Here is a 22,622-nt window from a genome sequence, read left to right as displayed (position 1 = left end):
TATTTATATGCCTTTTTGCTTTTTTTATTAACTTGAACTTCATTTTATTGCTGACTTAGAAATATTTTTTCTACTTTCAGATCTGATTAATTCTAAATCTTTATTATTAACACATTTGTCTGCTAAATAACTAATTATTTCATCTTTTACATTATTTCGTTTATAATAAATATAAACAAATAATAATTTACTAGGAATTTTCTTCGTATAATACTTTTATTAATAATATTATTAATACAAAACTCTGTTTGAGGAAGCAGTTGATACAAATATTTTTTTATATCATTATCGACTAGTTTAGCTAACATCGGTGTGAATATACGATCAATTCATTTGACTTATCCATTTGCCTAGGGCGAACTAATGGCTATTATATATTGAGTATTCATTAAACGTCATTTTTCATTAAAAAGTCTTGAAATTCTTGCGAGGTAAACGCAGTACCTCTATCACAGATTATTATTTTCGGCGTAGTATAATGACTGACAAATGCTTCGTTACTGAATGTGGTTTTTGTAGCATATAATTTAACATATTTTGTAAAAGCATCTATTACTAAAAATATATATTGTTTTAAATGATATTTTTTTTCTCTATGGATCCTAAAAAGTCAATATGTAATGTATGAAATAGAACATGTAGTTTGCTTAATCAGGGCAGGCTCTCTGATACTGATATAAAACTATATAGTTTTTCAGCATTATAGAGCCAGCCCTGATAAAGCAAACTACAATATTGGCGAAACGTCGGCAATTAAGCAACTCTGCACGCGGTGAAAAATTCGGAAACCTGAAAAAGTATTTAGTATAGTAGTCGGCTTTAAACAAATTTCTTTTATTCTTCAGTTATTATTTTATAACACAAAACGTTACATTATAGAAAAAGTTGTCAATTTTCAGTTTTTAGATTTCATTATTAATAGCCGTATTAGGGCACATTTCCTTTCGAAAGATTATTTTTAAAATATTTGTATTAAATAAAAACAAAGTGGGAACGCAATCCGAACCAACAGACAATATTTTTTAAACGAATATTCAAATAAATATTTATTCGAAAAACGTTTAAAAAATGTTCAAAAACCATTACAAAACATTGTCTGCTGATTGGGATAAGAAAGTTGGTGCGAATGATTGTTGCAATTTAGTCTGCGCAGCTATTGTAGATACTTAGTTTTATACTTTACCTACATTTGCAAGAAGTTCTGGTCAGTTTTTTTCAATCGTAATACAGTACTGTAAGAAATGTGTTCTTTAGGTTTTATAATTTTTATTATTAATGCAGTACTGCAAGAAATGTGTTCTTTAAGTTTTATAATGTAATAAAAAGAATCTGATTTGTTAAGATAGTGAAAACGTGAAGCGTTAATGAAAATATATTGTGCTTAAATATATTTTATTATAAAATACGACCATACATATATTTGTTCATTTCAAGGAAATAATCTCTCCAAGAGTTCGTTTCTTTTGATTTCTCCCAATTTACGTAGAAGAGCTTCCTGCTCTCCTCTGCCTTCGTTATAAGGCTCATTCACATTATGTTCTGCTTCGATTGGAAAATTAAAATCGTCGTTGTTGTCAATACATAAATTATGCAATACGCAGCAAGAAATGATAAATTTCGAAATTTTATCGACATTATGCATATCTACTTCAATTAACTGTCGAAAACGGCCTTTCAACAACCCGAATGCATTTTCAATTAATACCCGTGTAGCAAAAAATTTTTTGTTGAACTTCTTCTGCCTTTCGGAAAGATTTCCATAATCTTTATATGGAACGATTAGCCATTTTCGTATAGGATAGGCTCCATCTCCTAGTATTTGATATTTATTGCCTTCGCATTGTCCTGGCAACACCTCATGTACATCTGATAATTTCAGAACACGTGCGTCGTGAATTTTTGATGGAATTCCTGTAAATGCATCGACAATTCTCTTACGGGCATCGCATATACCCTGTAACGTGATTGAAGGGATGTCATGCCTGTTCACGTACGTTGATTTAATTTTGTGTGCTGGTGTTCACACTTTAACAAATGTGCCATCGATGCAGCCAAGCACTTTAGGAAAACCTGCAATCTTAGATGTTATACATACAATAATAACTCACTATATAAATTTTCTTATACATAAACTCTTGTATAAACTTCTCTTGTATAAACAATAATATATATTAAGCGCAATAATCAGATACTTGAAAGAATTCATTTGCAGTATTTTCTTTGTCCGAAAATTTAATTATGTTCCCAGCTATATCGCATAAGAAATTCATGACTCTGCCATTTTGTCGGTAAGTTGTAGTAGGACATATTCCAAATCTCTGTGCGACGTCTCTCAGGCACACTTTATTTCCAGCAAACCTATACATATTTTCAAATTGTTTTTAACATTTGTTATGAGTGGCAGTTAATAACAACCGTAACATGAATAACAATTGTATATATAAAACTATATATATAAAAATTACCACAAAAATGAAAAAATATGTACTTCAGCAGATGTAGGTTCAATTCCTCCATGACTTCGCTCACTAGGATAGTATGTCGAATTTTCAAACATATCTATAATTCTGTACGCTGTTCTTCGACAAACTCGAAAATTGCATTTAAACTGGAATACCAAAATAAACGTTTGCTTCTAGTTACCGATTTACAAGCAATGTATAAAAAAACTTACCTCGTTCTGAGAAAGTTATGTACTATCCCTAAAAAGTTTTGTATTTTTGGGATAATACGTCTTTCATTTGAAAATAGATAGTCGTCATCATCACTACTAGATGATGACAAGACGAAATCGAGTACTATTTGCATACTTTGCTCGTTCAAATCACTTACACCAATTCGCGCCGCCATATTTCGCACGTAACCGACACCGTCTCTCGGAGCTCGTGCCAGATTTCTGCATGAAAGTGCGAAAATTTGGCAATAGATTTACCATTGAAACTGCGCGCACGATCTTCGTGCGCACTGAATTCCCCAATGAAACACACAGTCCGCGATTAGTGCGCACTTAGTGCGCACCAGTTCTACCAATGAAAAACGCTGTTAGATGTCCGTGTCCCAGCGCTATCGACAAAACACTCCTGTCACTTCAATTGTACAAATGGTGCAAGGTCAAGCAATCGGCTTGAAGAAATCTCGTACAATAGTTTTGGATCATTGTCTGCGAGATCATTATACAGTGATGTCCAAGGATTGGGATTTTGATATGTAAAACATAGCTGACGTCTTGTTATGGGTGAGAACAACATTGAAATACTCGAAGAGGTAATTGTATCTATTTAAAAAAATATTAAATATTAAAAATTAAATTTATATTAATATAATATTTTTCTGTTTCAGAAGGAGCGCTCCCTATATATATATATATATATATATATATATATTTATTATTATTATTATTATTTTTATTTTTATTATTATTATTTTAACATACACACATACACACATTGTAATATACACAATTATTAAATAAACTTATTATTATTATTATTATTATTAAAGTATCGATTATTTCTGCACTTTCTTTCCTTTTCCTACATGCATGCCTCGCGCTATCTCTCTTTATCTCTTTCTCCCGCGAACGTCATCCTTTTCCAACACCAATGCCACACCTACTCGCGGCATCGTACCTTCGCGTTCCCTCTTCCCCGCGGCCCCCGCACCTACCGTTCCGCTGCGGTCCCCCTCCCCCTCACCACGGACTCCGCGCTAACCGTTTTCGCCGCGATCCCCCTCCCCCCTCTCCGCGGACTCTGCGCTAACCGTTTTCGCCGCGATCCCCCTCCCCCTCTCCGCGGCCCTGCGCCGACCGTTTCGCCGCGGTCACCCCCGCGTGACGTCATTCCCATCCCCGTGACGTCATTCCCACCCCGTGACGTCATACCCCCCGTGACGTCATTCCCCCTCCCCGTGACGCCATACCCCCCCGTGACGTCTTCCCCCCGTGACGTCATTCCCCCCGTGACGCTATACTCCCGTGACGTCATCCCCCCCCCCCGTGACGTCATACCCCGGTTCCCCCACCCCCCTCAGAGGACCATGACTTAGAACCCGCATAGTATCACTACTACGATGGTGGTGTATGGAGTAGATCCAGATTTGCAATAGACCTTGAACATGGATACGTTGATCTCCCACCGCCTAAAAATTTACCACTAACTAATCTTCCAATGCATCATGTGTTTGTAGGAGATGAGACCTTCCCACTAAAAATGTACTTAATGCGGCCATATAACAGAAAGGACTTGGGAGATAAAGAACGTGTTTTTAATTATTGCTTAGCCAGAAGCAGAAAGGTTATTGAAAATGCTTTTGGGATATTGGTTTCTCGCTGGCAAATCTTAACGAGGACTATATGTTGCTCTCCCGACAGAGCTACAAATATAATTAAAGCATTAGTTTGCTTATATAATTATATTATGAATGCAGAAGAGCAGCGTGCTACGCCATATGAAAGAGCGTATTGTCCATACGATTTAATTGACCACGACACTCTGGATCACGAGGAAATTTTAGGAAATTGGCGTAATCAAACAGGATTAGGTGCTTTTGCAGATTTGACACGAATAAGTACCAATAACGCTTGTGCAAATGCTTCACAACAAAGAGATATGTTACGGGATTATTTTGTTTCTCCACTGGGTGAAAAAGAAGCTCCTTGGCAGTACAAAATTGCATTTAGAGGCTTGATTTAAATTATGAATATTATAAAAGTGCAAAGGTTCTCTGTAATAATAGTACATTTATGTGATTCAAAAAGACATTACCATAATTAAATAAAATTTATGAATACAATGAAAATTATATATGTATTTCTTTCATAACAATCTAATAAATTATAGTGCTTTAGTATAGTAAATTAGTGTGATAAGTTACAGTAAATAAATACAGTTTAGCAGTTATAGTAAGTAATAAAGGGATTTTAAGAAAGTATCTCTTAAAGCAGTGCTCGGATTTAGTTGCACATTTCGGCCCGATTCCGTGGCTCACGCCTATTGCCCCCCATTTACCACTCGTGCGTTAGCGACGAGACGCCAGATACGCGTAACTAAGGAGCGCGACGCTTTGTCTCAGGAGCGTTCATATGTAAGAATGCCCAAATATAATAAATAAGACAATATTTTTTTAAATGCACCGAGAAAATTATCAAAATTCTAAAAGTTTTCTTCAATATTTTATATTTCATTGATATAAAATATTGAAGAAAAACTTTTAATTATAGAGAAGTATTGTCTTATTATTATATTTGGGCATTCTTATATACGGACGCTCCTGAGACAAAGCGTCGCGGTCCTTAGTTACGCATATCTGGCGACTCGTCGCTAACGTACGAGCGGTGAGTGGGGGGCAATAGGCGTGAACCACGGAATTGGGCCGAAATGTGCAACTAAATCCGAGCACTGTCTTAAAGTATAGCGATAGTAAGTAATAAAACAGGTGCTATTTTTTGTGAAATTTTATCATATTTCTGCAGTTCTAAACAGCCAACGTGGAATTGTAAATCATTATTCGTGCAGAGAATAAAATAATTAAAAGTTGTAACACATTAAACTTTTTTTCAAGTTTTAATACATTAATAATAATCTTATTCACTACGCGCGCCCGCGCACACACACACGCACACACGCACGCCCCCACTCCCGCACGCCCGCATGCACGCCCACCCGCACGTACGCACGCACGTCCGCACGCACGCCCTCACGCACGTCCGCACGCACACATACACACACGCGAATGATTTACAATTGCATATTGGCTGTTTAGAACTGCAGAAATATGTAAAAACTGCACAAAAAATAGCTCTTATTATAATCTTATAATAAGAATATTGTACAATTAAAAACCTAGAAAATGCAACATAAAATAGAATAAACATTTGACTTGTAGTAATACTGATCGTAACGCTTACATTTCTAATTTAAAATAATAGGTATATGTTTTTAACAAAAATATAATATGTATCTTTGAACTTAATATTCAGAGCAAAAAGTACAAAAAGAGTTTATTTCTCAGAAATTTACATCTCACAATCAGTTATTTTTTAGATAGATAGTCTTTTAAATATCTTTTGGATATCTTTCAGACACATGTGCTGTCTTGGTTCTTATTTAGTTTTACATCCACAAAAAACATATTTTTTTCCCTTCATACTGTTTTTAAAAGAGTGCTTTTTTAAGAAAGTTTATATCATTTTTTATAAACATAAAATATATACTCAAAAACTTAATATCACTTTATGTCTCTATCGCAGAAATATAGAGGAAAGGTGCAAGTCCCAGTATACTCAAAAACTTAAAAATATTTTAACACGTGAGACAAATTAATCAAATAAAAAGTTAATAGACATACAGGGTGTCCCATTTTGAAGGACCCACTCAAATATCTCAGAAACACTGCGTTAAATCGAAAAATGTTTCAAACAAAAGTTGTGTGACTTTAAGGGGGCCATAAGATGGTGACAATGATTTGACCTTGGAAAATCATTTGAAGGTCATGTGAAGGTCAACTTTAAAATCTCAAATGGAAACAACCATTTTTTATTTAGTATTCTTGTAGCTGACATCGAGAGCTTTCCAAAACACTATAATAAAGTATTTTTTTATTAAGTACTTTTTGAGTTATTTTATATTTTAATCTGACATATTTTGGTATAAAAAATAAAATATTTTGTTAAATATTCAGTTTTCGATAATTTTACCGTAATACTTCTATGTACAGAATAATAAGACAAATTAATCAGTGCCAAAAAAAAACAAATAATTGTTTAAAAAAATACATTGTAAATAATTTTCTTAAAAACAATTTTTTTTTGTACTAATTGATTTGTCTCATTATTCTGTCCATAGAAGTATTACGGTAAGATTATCAGAAACTAAATATTTTACGAAATATTTAATTTTTTATATCAAAATATGTCAGATTGAAATTTAAAATAACTCAAAAAGTACTTAATAAAAAAATACTTTATTATAGTGTTTTGAAAAGCTCTCGATGTCAGCTACAAGAATACTAAATAAAAAATGGGGGTTTTAATTTAAGATTTTAAAGTTGACCTTCACATGACCTTCAAATGATTTTCCAAGGTCAAATCATTGTCACCATCTTATGGCCCCCTTGAAGCCATAGAACTTTTGTTTGAAACATTTTTCGATTTAACGCAGTGTTTCTGAGATATTTGAGTGGGTCCTTTAAAATGGGACACCCTGTATATCACTTTTATAAATATATCACATTATTTATCACTTTATGTCTCTTTAATACTGGGGCTGGCACCTTTTCTGTATATTTCTGCGACACGAAAAAAATCAGAGATACATAATAATTTCTTATTATCTGGTATCTGCTTTATTAAGTATTGCAAGAAATTTAATTCCTCGGTATTAGTATTAGTAATAGTTTCAGTAGGACGGGTTATTCTTGCTGCGATATCAGATGCACTTTTTGAAAGTTGTTCTATAGAACTTTCAATTACGTCTTTATTTTTCTCTCTCTTCATCACATCTGACATTGATTTTTTATACTGCTGGTTCTGTATTGATGCTACAGCTTTTCCTCGAATAGTGAAAGATTTTTCAGTCAATGATGCTTCAGATTGAGAGGTTGACATTTTTTTTGGTGTCTGCACTTTAATAATAGGCACTGATGACGTTGATATACTTGGAGTTGCACAAGAAGTCATGTTTGACTTTTTGTTGAGTACTGCAATAATAATACACATACACAATAGACGAACAAACATACACAGCACAAATATTAAATTCTTACATGACTTGTTTTCATCAGAGGACATGCATTGCATAGAGACAGGAAGAATATTATCCACATAAACAATGTCTTCCATAGTTTCATCCTCTTGTGTCATCTCTGCTTTCCTTTTTAAAACAATTGTATTGGAATCTGCTTCATCTGTGCAAAACTGTCTGTCATCTGGTTGTGTGTAAAACTGACTGTCATTTGAGTGTGTGTCAAAATAAGTAGAGTCACAGCTAGAGTGTCCTGTATAATTACTTGTTGTCCTGTGTAAATTAAAAAAAATGTGTGTATATTTACCAAGTACCGATGTATATTTACATTAAAAAAGAAATACATTACTATTATATAATTTTTTTCAGAGAAATTAAAATAAATAAATACTAAAACCATATGTACATCCTACTGTTGATATGTTCTGAGAGGAATAATAAATCGTTATAATATTCCCACATTAATTCAAATCTCGCATCTCCATCTTGTACACTTGCTCCTGAGGAGGGAATACTAGCACTAACTTTCTTTCTTTCTTTTTGAAAAGTATCCCTTAGATGTTTGAATCGTTTTGCAACCATATCTCCTAGATAAAAGTAAATATAAATTATATAGTAGTTGAGAAAAAAGTTGTCAGAGAACAATCTAACCTATTTAAAATACTAAAACCATATGTACATCCTACTGTTGATATGTTCTGAGAGGAATAATAAATCGTTATAATATTCCCACATTAATTCAAATCTCGCATCTCCATCTTGTACACTTGCTCCTGAGGAGGGAATACTAGCACTAACTTTCTTTCTTTCTTTTTGAAAAGTATCCCTTAGATGTTTGAATCGTTTTGCAACCATATCTCCTAGATAAAAGTAAATATAAATTATATAGTAGTTGAGAAAAAAGTTGTCAGAGAACAATCTAACCTATTTGTGTTATCAGCATATATACTCAAAATAACAGATATAAACTACACAACACACATATCTATATATATATACTTAACAGATATAACTACATATATACTTAAAACAAATTAAATTAATAAAAACTTACCTGAACAAGGAGGAATTAACGAAGCACCAATACATTGCCAAGCTAAATCTTTTGCTTGCTTATCTTTATACACTCGTGAGCTCTTGGCATATAAACCAATGTTATTGCGTACATATGCAATAATTTGCCTCGTTCTTTCTGAAGTCCAATATGGTGATATCTCCATTCTCACTGAATTGGAATTCATGATGCACGTGAATATTCATTTATATTTTCCCACTTCCCACTTCTTAGGTACTCTGTGATTCGTCGACGCAATTACCGCAACGCAGAAAGTTAAAGTTAAACCAACTCGTCGCGTATAATGGATTTACGAATGCGTGCACGCTGCGTGCGCTGCAACGTCACCTTGCGTGCGCGTCTGGCGTGTTGCGTCCTATGTAGACGGGCCTCAACAGTACCGCGTATCAGTACGGTGTATTGATAACGTATGCCTACGGTACACACGTACGTCATAGCTACAGTACTGATACGCAAGGTACGACATTTGCTCACTGTACCAGTACCGTGGAAGTATTTTGTTATCTGGGTATTTTGATATCATTATTTTTCTAGGACATTTTTTTTATAAATACATATAACAGTTTTTCACAATTAGCGCGTGTACTTGGCTCCTTGCTTTACCTTTTTTGAAACAGATAAGTTTTTAGGGATTATATCATTCTTTTTTTATTATATATTATTTTAATAACATGTAAAGCAATCAAGTTTCTAATAGGTTTAAGCAACAGCTTGAGATTGTATTATAAAAAGTATTTTAAAAGTAATAAAATAAAATAAGAGTAGATATAATAGGCTCAAAAATATATAAACATAAATAAAAATATAAGTAAAGGGCAATACGAGCCACGCGCAGGACTTGGGGCGCAAGACATTTTTTTTTAATATTCAAAATATTAGCGTACGTTTTGGTCCCATTCTTTGGGCCATCTTCAGGGCATTATAAGCAATTTACAAATATAAATACAATAATTTGTAACGATGCACCCCCCATCATTACCCGGCAAGTAGCCAGCCGGAAGTCTACCGCCCGGCGAACACCAGTCGGGCAGTGGCAGAGGCGCCCAGCGCCCTTTTTTAAGACTCAAATTACCGCCGTTGCGGTAAACAACCGTACGGCCGTTATACGGCCGCCGTTATGCCGAAAACCGAGCGCAGCCGAATGCTGTCGGAAGATCCCGAGCGTCACCCGCCGAAACGCCGCGTCGTTTCGCCTAGGGGAAGCGACGCGTTTACCGTAATTACCCGCCGAAAACAACGCGTCGTTATCCCCACCCGGGGGCGAGCGACGCAATTACCGCTAGACGCTCGGGGATAAAAAGGCAGCATTTCGGCATCTCAGGACCAGACCGGTACCTGAATCCGCTCGAGCAGTACGCTCCGAGAGACAATACCAGATCCGATCCTAAATTCGCATCAACGACGGAACGTGAGGTTGACGTGTTCGCAGCCTCCGCTAAGCATTCTCGATTTCCGTGCAGTCTCCGAAATCCTCACGTGAATCCGACCAACTCGACGAGAGCGGAGTGTCCGCCGCTCTCCTAGATTACGGTCTACTATCCGACCGCTCCAGCCAGCCGGACCGTGGGTTTGCGAGTTCGTTGCCCCGTCAAGCTTTCTCGACTCCGCCGAGCTATCCTCGACTCCGCGTACAGAAGCAGGGACGGAGAGTTCTCCGCCCGATCGAGGGTACTCGATCTCCGATCGCCTTTCCCCTACAACTGGGAATACGCGAATAACCACGCGACAACGATCAGCCGCGTTCACAAGATTCGCGAAAATAATCACCGAACCGAAATACCTGTCGCATACTACTCCATTGTATTCCGCAAAATAAACACGGTCTTGCCGTACACACGCCGACCGACCGCGCCCTGTTTCTTGCGCGTCTCGCGCGACGTCAAAATAAACACGGCCTTGCCGTACTCGCGCCGACGACCGCGCTCGGTTTCTTGCGAATTCCGCGCACCGTCAAAATAAACACGGCCTTGCCATACGCTACCGCCGAATATCTTAAACGGTTCGATATATCGAACATCGCGCACCGAATAACGAACGCGAATCGCAGCTACCGCGTTGCATCACCCACCGCGCGAAATATATTGTAAATCGACCATTGCCGTAAGAGGCAAATAAAGACGATACCTTCTAACTCAATCTTTTCGTGTGTCTCACCTTTTCACGAGCCCTGATCCCGACTGAGTTCATCCGCGCACGCTCGCGAAAAGTAACCCCGTTACAAATTCCACAAATAAATGAAATGTTAGACGGTCCTACAAATAAAATTGGTGAGAATAAATAAATATAAATGAGTAAGTGATCTCTCATATCAGTATAAAATTCGACTTTACTTCCGTTGTAATATACGTCTTTTAAAAAGGTTACGCTCCACAGTTAAAAGGCCGGGAAATAAAAAAAGATTTTATGATGCCTGAAAAGGCAAAGATGAAGTCAAAAACAAATTGACCAGAGAAACATTAATAAATAACAAACAACAAGATCACTTACAATGAAAACGGAAAGCTCCATATGTCCGATGGTAATTCCCCGACAAAAATAGTACGTGAAGTCCACGTTATTAACATGTGGATCAGCATCGTGGAATCCACATGAATATTCGAGTGGACAATCCGCTCAAGAATGGTACTATAATCTACGTGGATGAGATAATCGATTTAACGTGGAAATCCATATGAAAATTTCACGAACTTTCGAGACACATCCTCGTAGTATCCACATGAATTCTTGTTTTATAATCGAATGGATTTTTTCACGTTACATGCAAGGTTTTAAATTAAAAATAAAGAGAAACATGTAAGAAACTATATAGTATTTATTTTAATTAAACATTATTAAAATATTGCACAAAATATATAATATATATATGAAATATAAAATTAGAGAAACATGTTTATATATTGTCATCCCAATATACGTACATACATGTAGTATACAAACATCGATGTATAACAAATATAATTCAAGGACAGAAATATCAGCAACATATGGGAAGTTATTAACATATACACAAACAAAAAATAAAATAAAATACAGCGTAACCTCTTCGATTTTTCTAGTCATTTGAATTATTTTCCGATTGCTCGCCTTGTTGCTTGACCTTCTTTAATCTAAACTCTTCGTTTTCAAGACGTTTTTTTGCGTCCTTTAACCAGTTATATGGGAGTCTGCACTCTCTCTATTATATAAAAAGTGAAGGCCCCTATCTTTTCTTCCTTGTGAATGCCTTTTCAAAGCAGCTGCAAACAAAAAAAGATCACATATTAGATGAATATATTCTTAAAGTAAATATATTAGTTATACAAATATCAAATTTAGATTGACTATAGAAATTAATCATATTTATATAATATTAATAATATCATAAATCTCACCAATGATAAGACCATAAGATATCGTATCTAGAAATTTCTTTTTCTGAATTCTTGCTCCTTCTCTATTTGTTCCCTTTAAATTAAAATTTATTGCGACTTTGTTTGATATCAGTTTGCGCATAATGCAATACACAGAGCCTTTTAAATCTTCCTTGCCATGCTCTACTAACAATCGAATCTGTAAAACATGAAAATATATAATATGGAATAGCGGCCACTATAATTTATATATTTTCAAAATAAAAGAGAGGGAAATATTTTCTTACTATTATCAATTTTTTCTCTTCGTCCAAATTAAAATCTTCTCATTTGTAGAATTCCTCCATAGAAGCCAATGGAAGAGTTGGAATCCCGATAGAATTTTCAAGTGTTTCCTCAGGATGACATGTTGCAGTATAAATTTTTATAATAGTGACATAAAGTTTATCAATACTTCTCAAATCACTAGCAGCCATTATAGTTCTTTCGTTGAAACTTGCTATTTTGTAAAAAAATAATTTATTGTTATAATATAGAAAAAAAGAATGAGTACCACAATATGAGGAAATGTTTTAGCCATTGAAAGAATGCAACTTACCATTATTCCTGACAGGTGATTTATTATGGGGAGTTACATATGACTTGCATATATCTGTAAAAGCACAACCACAATAAATATAAAATACTTTTCAACAATTGCAATATATGGATTGTTCGCAAAATAATTATTTAAAAATTATATATACATATATAAGAGCAACTTATAATATTAACAATCTTACCTTGCGCCTGCCGTATTACTGTACAAGAATTTCGGTCATCGCTATTCTCATGTTCACTCATTACTTTGTCTTGCTTATTCGTTTCTAAATCCTTTGGAACGTTACACCTCTCCTTTTTTTTGTATGATTTACAGGGCCCATACTTTCATTGACACTTCTATCAATAGATGAATAAGTTAGATGTATAGCGTCTGATATTTGGGACTCGCGTGATTTGGAAAAGAAGGCTACATCTAAATAAAATTTAAGGCATATACAATATATAAAAACAATTAATAGCAATATGAAAAAATATCGACATAAATAAAATTAAAGGAGTTATAAAAATAAACTAATTAAATTTGTCATTTATGCAAACTATTAAAAGTATAAATATTGAAAAAATGATTAAAGATGTATGTGTCATATGTCGAAACATTTACGAAAGCATGAAAATTTCGTAGACTGTTCTACTATTTCTTCTGAATAAAACCTGAACACAACTCTCTTAATGGTTTGAAAATTATTTAAAGTTAGTATTGATTGTTATGAAAAATCGCGTATTGTTGCACTTATTGACAAATTTGACAAGGAAAAAACATTGCCAGTAAAACAAAAATTTTCACATATATTAAGAAAACTCTAATAAATATTTGTGCAAAACTTGATTTAGATCCATTTACTCGTTTAAAAGTTGTTTATTAAAAATTATAAAAAAAAATATTGTCTTTTTCTCTTTCTGCAAATTACTCGATTTTTTTGTTTCTTGCAGTTGATTTCAAGAGATATTCACGATCAAAAGTTTTTATCATAAATTAGGAAAAATATTAATTATAACTATCTTCTTTTATAAAGACGTCAAAAACCATATTATTTTGTAACTATATTATATTTTAATTCTTTTTATAATCCGGATTTATTAATGTTTTTCAAACAGTATAAACGTAAGAAATATCTTTTTTTTGTTAATTTTGACAGTTTTTTGCTACTATTGTACAACTAAAACATTCTTAACATATAGAGTCAAAATAACTATTGTTTTGATATATTCAACAAGCAAATAAGTTCTTCATACCTTGTATTTGCTTTATAGAATTCATGTTACTGTTACATCTAGTCATAACATGATTTTTGCAGTTGTATTTGTGATTATTCCCATATGTCTGTGGTGTTTCTGTCCTTGAATAGTTGTTTGGTGCATATGAAACTGAAAAAGAACAATTAAATTGATCAATAATGCAATTATTATAAATACAAATATTGAAAAGATTATAATTGTATGTGGAGTCAGAATGACCACTGCTCTGAAATGTTCAACAATCAAATAAGTGACTTACTTTGCGTTATACTATTATCGCTGAAATTGTCGTCACTGTCGTCACTTCCAAAAAGTAATGGTGATGCCTTATTGTTCTTATCATTTGCTGAAATGTCAAAGATAGAAAGTATAGAGAAGTAAAAAAATATAGAGAAGATAAAAAATGAGAATTTTATATACTAAATATTGTTAGATGCAAAAGTATTTTAATTGCGCATCAAATAAAACAAACTTAGTAATTTTGGTTAAAATACACTAAAAAAAATGAAGGAGTCGGTTTTAAATAACTGTGATATAGTCTGTACAAAAGCAATTTCATAAATATGTACATATCATATTTCATATGTCAAAATATGTTTAAAATTCATATATGAATAGACAGTAATACATAAGTGTTCAAGAAAGTAAGCGTTTTATAAATTATATTATTAATTTTGTTTCTCGAACGTTCTAAAGCGAGACGTTACGTGCGAAGCCTTGTTTTCATTCCGTTTTTGCGGTTTCTTCGTATCGTTCGATTCTGACAAACACCTCGTTGTCGATAGCCGATTGGCTCTCGGAATCGAACGATCGAAATTCCTCCCTTTTTGTAGCACCCGTATCAACCAGGACTATTGTACGTGGATCGAGAGAAGGTTTTACCTAAGACACTTCGTCGCAAGCCTTCACCGGGAGCACACCGAACGCCTAACGCTCATAAAGTTATAATTAAACGATAATTCGCGTGTCCGCTCATATCTTGCTGTCGCGTGCGATTACCTAAGACGGTCCGGGAGTTGGTGTCGAAAGGAATAAATACTGTTCAACAAACTAAACCCGGACAAATCAATTACGTCCTATCTCTCCGATCGGCGAAACAAATAAATTCTGTTAATGTGGACGTGTAAATCGAAGGCGCGGCTACATTAAATGGTCCTTCGAGCCGGATTTTGGAAAAACAGATAGTGATTCGGTAATCAGTTCGCGGAGTGCGAGTGAGAACGCTGACACGCTAAGGTAACAGCACTTATAAAAACTATCGCGAGACGGAGACGGTGCGCGATATCAAAACATCTATCCGCATTCCGCTGCCGTAAATAATAACGCGAGTGCGTTGAAAGGACTTCCGGGAAAATAAAGTGCGCGAAGTCAACTTTGCATCCCTTTGCATTATTAAAGTTGTGCTATTAAGCACAACGTATCATTATTATTTGCGCCCTGCGTAATCCGCTGTGCCGCGCAAATCTCGCGCTTCTTAGCGCTTTGCACAGCTTAAGTGCAATCTTTGTGCTCTTTAGCACTCCGCACCTCAAAGTGCGTCCTGCGTAATCCGCAGTGCCGCGCAAATCTCGCGCTTCTTAGCGCTTTGCACAGCTTAAGTGCAATCTTTGTGCTCTTTAGCACTTCGCACCTCAGAGTGCGACCTGCGTAATCCGCAGTCACACATAGTTGTCGCACGCTTTAGCGCGCGGCACGGTTAAGTGAAAATTATAGTGCGTCTTCGCACATCCGCGTGCGACGGACCAGTCGTCACGCTTCAGCATCTCTACAACCACCAGGTGGTAAATTGTTGCTGAAAGGCTTCATCTTATAGGCCTACCATCATGACGGACTCGCTGCAGGGCCTCCTCATCGAGCAATCTATTACAATAAGCTCGATGAAGCGAGTGTTCCCCAACTTTAAGAAAATGGGCAAGGCCAACGTCACGCAATACAAGGCGAAGAGTCGACTGGACGCCTTGGAGACATTATGGGAAAGGTGTCAACGTCTCAACGTCCAGCTTCAGCAAATAGCAACGGCCGACGAACAGCGTACAGTCCAATACTTCACCGAGGAGGAATTCTTTACGGCCGAGGACGTCTACCACGAAGCGGCGGACTACCTCGCAGACGTGATAGGTAAATTCTCCCGGTGCGACCCTAATGCGGCATCAACGGTAAGCGACATTTCTTCCCGCGAATTGTCTGGTGCGGTTTCATTGCAATTACCACGCATCCCGTTGCCGAAATTTTCCGGTAATTTCGCGGAATGGGAAAACTTCCGCGGAATATTCGAATCGCTCGTCGCCTCGAAAGAATCGCTGTCGAATACGCAGAAATTACATTATTTAAAAGCCAGTGTCACGGGCGAAGCTGCTGTATTAATTAATCATGTTAAGATTGCAGACGCAAATTACGATGGTGCGTGGAAATTACTTATTGAAGAGTACGATAATCAAAACGCGATTATTCATGCGCATATTCATGCTTTCGCTGATTTGCCTATTATGAAAACGGAATCCGCTGTCGAACTCAAAAGTTTACGCGATACCGTTGCCGCGTCATTAGCCGCGTTAACAAATTTAGGCAGACCTGTTGAAAAATGGGATGACTTATTAGTCTATATTGTTTCGCAAAAATTTAGTCCACGCACACGTAATGAGTGGAATCTGCAACGCGGTAAATCAACCGCATCTCCGACGTACGAAGAGATTCGAGATTTTATGACGCTGCGAATTCGAGGACTAACCGATCATTCTAAGTTAAATGCCGATACTTCGTCTCATAAAAATAAAGGCTCTAATCGGGCCTCGGTGAATAACGTAGCCACCGAAAAATGTTTGAATTGTTCCGGCAATCATAATTTGATGTTATGCGACGAGTTTAAGCGTAAATCCGTCGAACAGAGAACTCAGTTTCTCAAATCGCACAAATGTTGCTTTAATTGTTTAAAGGTCGGCCATTTCCCGACCTCTTGCAAGAGTAAAAAACGCTGTAATTTGTGCCGACGAGCACATCATACGCTCTTGCATCGTGCATCAAATATACCAGTACAGAAGATTAGTGAAAATTCTGTTTTGGAAAACAAAACTCTTAACGCTCAACCGAGCGGCTCGGCCACCCCTGAGATAAAGAACGAGACCGCCGTCGCTTCCGTTCAAACGCTTCATTCGCCGCTGAAAAATCCGCCGAACGTGTTACTAGCCACCGCATGGGTAATACTGCGTACCATCGAAGGACGTAAATTTAAAGTTCGTGCGTTGTTAGATCAAGGCTCGGCTGTTAGCTTTATTTCGGAATCGTTGTGTCAAACTATGCGCACGAAACGTTCCCGCGCGAGCCTCCACGTACAGTGTTTCGGTGAACGATACAGTGGCGTAGCGAAATCTCAGGTGTCTCTTACTCTCGAGTCTTGTAATGGGCGAGGTTCCTCCACCTTTTCTTTGACTGCTTTCGTATATCAAAAAATTACGTCATACGCTGGCTCAAAGACTAAAACCGTAGATTATTGGCCGCATTTACGGAAATTATCTCTCGCGGATCCGGATCCGTTTAGCAATCATCCGATCCATCTGCTCATAGGATCAGATTTATATGGATCGTTATTAAAGCAAAGGGTAAAACATGGTCCGACCGGAACTCCGACGGCCCAGCTTACTGCCTTAGGATGGATATTATCCGGTCCTACCGGCACTTCTAATTCAATTACCGATTCCGCGACTTCATTAAATTGCGTAACAATTCCTTCGCTCGATTCCCTCCTTCAAAAATTTTGGGAGATCGAGGAAATTTCTTCCGAAATTCAGCTGTCGGAAGAAGATAAAAAATGCGAACAACATTTTGTCGAAACACATCAGCGTGCCGAAGACGGCCGCTATATAATACGGCTACCATTTAAAACCAACCCTCCGCTCGATATAGGAGCTTCGCGCGAAACTGCCGCGCTTCTTTATTCGAAATTAGAACAACACCTACGAAAAAATCCGGATCTCGCGAAACCCTATCATTCTTTCTTAAATGAATATAAATCTAGGGGTCATATGGAATCTGTCTCCGACGAAAATCCGACGCTTAACCAAGCGGTGTATATACCGCATCATCCGGTACTACGCGAGTCTAGCAGCACGACGAAACTTCGCGTAGTATTTAACGCGTCGTGCAAAACGAGCAATGGTTCTACATTAAATAATCATTTAATGACCGGGCCTAAATTACAACGCGATTTGTCCTCAATTATCCTTCGTTGGCGTCAATTTCGTTATGTGTACACCGCCGATATCGAAAAGATGTTTCGATAGATCCGCGTTCATCGAGACGATGTCGATTTTTTGCGGATATTTTGGCGATCTAATATTAATTCTCCGATACGATCTTATCGATTGCTTACAGTTACATCCGGTACTGCTCCAGCTCCGTATTTAGCCATGCGCGTTATCAATCAATTAGCTATCGACGAAGGTCATTCTTTTCCAAAAGCACAAACAAGATCCAGTTCTTTGTTATCGCTTTATCCCTTTCTCGGGAAAGGAAAATTAATTCGCCTTGGCGGGCGGATTGACCATTCGTCACTCAGTTATGATAAACGGCACCCTATAATTTTACCGAAACATCGAATTTCGGATTTATTAATCGCTCAAGCTCATAAAGCCTCTCTTCATGGAGGCACTCAATTAACGTTAAGAATTTTACGCCAAAATTATTGGATAATTTCAGCGCGCACCAGTGTAAAATCTCTTATACGTAGTTGTGTAAAGTGCGTACGCGAACGCACACGTACCTCGCAACAGCTGATGGGGAATCTCCCCCAGCCCCGCGTCACGCCTTCGGCTCCGTTCTCGCACACAGGCGTCGATTACGCCGGGCCGATGAATATAATTCCGTCAGTCGGCCGCGGTCAACGATCCAAAAAATATTATGTTGCCGTTTTTATTTGTCTCTCGACAAAGGCCGTCCATTTAGAATACGTAGATGATTACGCTACTAACGGTTTTCTCTCCGCCTTTCGGAGATTTGCAAGCCGTCGCGGTCTTCCATCCGACATGTACAGTGATAACGGCACTAATTTTCAAGGCGCGGACCGCGAATTAAACGCTACCTTTCAGCGACTTGTCGCTGACCCTCAAATACAAGACGCTATCGCTAATGATAACGTAAAATGGCATTTTATACCTCCCTCTGCTCCGCATTTCGGCGGACTTTGGGAAGCCGGTGTCAAAGGATTAAAGTTCCATTTGAAACGAGCGATTGGTTCCCGAACATTATCGCAGATCGAGTTCGCTACGCTGCTGTGTCAAATCGAGGCTTGCCTAAATTCCCGCCCGATTTCCGCGTTACATGATGATCCGAATGACTTTTCCGCGTTAACTCCGGGTCATTTTTTAGTCGGTCGCCCGTTAGTAAGTCCGCCTGAAGAATCTGTTTTAGATATCGATTCGAATCGGCTGTCTCGATGGCAGCAAGTGCGTGCGATTTTAGAACAGATCTGGCGTTCTTGGTCTTCTGATTATTTGCATACATTGCAACAAAGGCGTAAATGGCAAGAAAACAAACCGGAGCTCAAAATTAACGAGCTGGTATTGTTGAAAAATAATTTGGCACCTCCTTCGAAATGGGAACTTGCCCGAATATTAGACGTACATCCGGGATCGGATGGGCATGTCCGAGTAGTTACATTGCGTACTGCCAAAACCACTCTAAAGCGACCAATAACGCAGATCTGTCAGCTACCGATATCAAGTGACACTGGCTCTTAAATTAATTTGCGTTTTCTTTATGCGTTAATAATTAAGTTTGACTTTAATTATCGTCACGCTCTGTATATGTACATATATCTACTCTAAGAACGCTTATGTAAATAACCCTATGCTAAGATTTACTGATTAAGTTAACTCATGTATTTCGATTGAATCACCAACGATCTTTATCGGTACTCTTTTCCTATTATTGTATGTTGAAAAATTTTGCTGTAGAGCTCTTCGGACCGTCTGATCGAGAATTATCATTCAGATGCCGTGTATCGATTATGGCGGTAGAATTTAACCAGTTATTTCGTAACCTACCCGGTATACGAGGCGAGCGGGATGTTCAAGAAAGTAAGCGTTTTATAAATTATATTATTAATTTTGTTTCTCGAACGTTCTAAAGCGAGACGTTACGTGCGAAGCCTTGTTTTCATTCCGTTTTTGCGGTTTCTTCGTATCGTTCGATTCTGACAAACACCTCGTTGTCGATAGCCGATTGGCTCTCGGAATCGAACGATCGAAATTCCTCCCTTTTTGTAGCACCCGTATCAACCAGGACTATTGTACGTGGATCGAGAGAAGGTTTTACCTAAGACACTTCGTCGCAAGCCTTCACCGGGAGCACACCGAACGCCTAACGCTCATAAAGTTATAATTAAACGATAATTCGCGTGTCCGCTCATATCTTGCTGTCGCGTGCGATTACCTAAGACGGTCCGGGAGTTGGTGTCGAAAGGAATAAATACTGTTCAACAAACTAAACCCGGACAAATCAATTACGTCCTATCTCTCCGATCGGCGAAACAAATAAATTCTGTTAATGTGGACGTGTAAATCGAAGGCGCGGCTACAATAAGTAATAAAACTCAAATCAATTAAATATGTATATAAAACATAATAGAAAAGAACTAACCACTTATTTTCAAGTTTCTTACAGCTGGTGCTTTTAATTCAAAATCACTGTCCGAATCATCAGCATATACAATATTACTTTTGCGTCGATTACATGATGTTTCGTTCACAGGACTATATCTTCGAGTAACAAATCGTTGGCGCTTTAAACTTTTGTCCTTATCAGACTGTGACAAATCTGAGACATTTAAGGCTTTTTCTGCTTCTTCTTTAGCTCGTCTTATAGATTCTTTACATACAATTAAGCAAAAAAGCAAGAAAATGTGTTAGTTTAAAGATAAAAATAAATCAACTTGAATAGTCTTGCAAATGAATACTACATATTGAATGACATTCCCCTAATTATTTACCCTAATTATTTACCCTAATTATTCCCCTAATGACATTTCCCCTATTTATAACAAAAAAAGCTTTACATCTGAAGCTACTAAATTGAATAAAAGGTATCATAAATTTCGTTAATAAAGTTAAATTAAAATTAAAAAATCGAAAGTGTAAGGGGCAATAGTTTTTACAAATTCAGCATTAAATGTTTACGAAGTACATTACAATGTGATATATTATAAGAAAGAAAAGATAAGGAAAGGGAAAGCAAAAGCCAACATATTATTTATAAATATGATAACACACACATATAACACCGAAATATACACAAAATGTAATACTTACTACAAAACTTCAAACTTTTTACGTTTTCATATGTGATCCAAGTGTCTGTCGGCTTCTTTCTTTTTTCTAAATAATCACTTAGTTTTGATTCGTCAGGAGGCCATTTACATATAGCTGCGAATGCAACTTGTTTGCCATCTTTTGCACACACTTTTATATTCTTTAACCATACAGTACAGACTGGCACTGCATAAATATTAGACTCGAATTCATCATATATAGGTAACTCGAGTATAACATACTGTAATAAAATATTATGATTTCACTTTCTAGCTCTTTCTCTTTCTCTTATATTATTTTTCCTTATCAACTTACCGGCTTATCCGCTATTTGTACATCTATCGCACTCATGACACAAATAATAAAAACAAAATACAAGACGAATTATACTAAATTACACTGAAATCAATTGAAATTGCACTATCCTGCTACGCAGTTAGTAATCGCGACGGCCATATTGCTAAGAGGATCCAGATTCCCGCTATCCCTGCCCCTGCCCCTGTCCCTGCTCGATCTTTATCTGTCGACAGTAATGGCCACGTTCAGCAGAGAAAACCGTTTAGTAGCGTCGAATGTGATTGGTTCTTACTTTTAAAACCAACGAATCAACGTCAAGTGTTGACAAGACGATAACTGAGCGCTTTTTCTGCTGAACGCGGCCAATGATAGGATGCGATAGGATGCGGATTAAGATAGTGCGAAGAAATTGCTAAATAATGTAGTGATACTTTCGTAGTAGTGATATTTAATGTAGTGATATTTTAGTTGAATATTTCTATGAATAAATGCAAATTACCTGTTTATTTTTTATTATAAAATAGCTAAGTATCCTAAGAAGACGTTAAAGCCAAACGGTGTAACATAATTTTCCTGAGTTTTATTTGTTAACTCAATATTTCTTGTCTTTTCATTGCACTGTCTAAACAGGTACGTTTGCAATTCTGCTCACTATATGTTATTTATGTTAAAGCATCTATGTCTGCTTTCTGTTAAAAATATTTAATGCACAATGTTAATATTTGTTGCAATTTGTAGAAGTTATGGAATATAGAATGGAAGAGGCTAAAGAGAAAATCTAATCAGAATCTCAATATCTTAGCACAGGAAGAATATTTTGAACATATTGCTGAGAAGAGCGCTTATTATGATTTCAACAAAAAGTGTTGTAATAGAAAGCAACAATATGTACATGAAGACCATGATATAGATATTATTTTTTATAATGATCTAATAAGCAACAATGAATATTGTAATTATATGTCCATAAATATTCTAATGATTTTTGCTCTAATATTATGGTTTGTTATTATATTAT

General features: G+C 36.6%; 2 pseudogenes; both read right to left on the bottom strand.

The window, feature by feature from the left end:
• Positions 1-647: 647 nt before the first annotated feature.
• LOC138942828 (putative nuclease HARBI1) lies at positions 648-2,850 on the bottom strand (annotated as a pseudogene).
• Positions 2,851-11,776: 8,926 nt separating this feature from the next.
• On the bottom strand, positions 11,777-21,658 carry LOC138942827 (uncharacterized; annotated as a pseudogene).
• Positions 21,659-22,622: the final 964 nt, after the last annotated feature.

Source organism: Polyergus mexicanus, unplaced genomic scaffold (genome assembly GCF_030449975.1).
Source record: "Polyergus mexicanus isolate NDT 795.1 unplaced genomic scaffold, iyPolMexi1.0 SCAF_24, whole genome shotgun sequence".
In the NCBI taxonomy this organism is placed as follows: Eukaryota; Metazoa; Arthropoda; class Insecta; order Hymenoptera; family Formicidae; genus Polyergus; species Polyergus mexicanus.
Note: the sequence above shows the minus strand (reverse complement) of the source record. Positions and strands in the feature narration are given on the sequence as shown.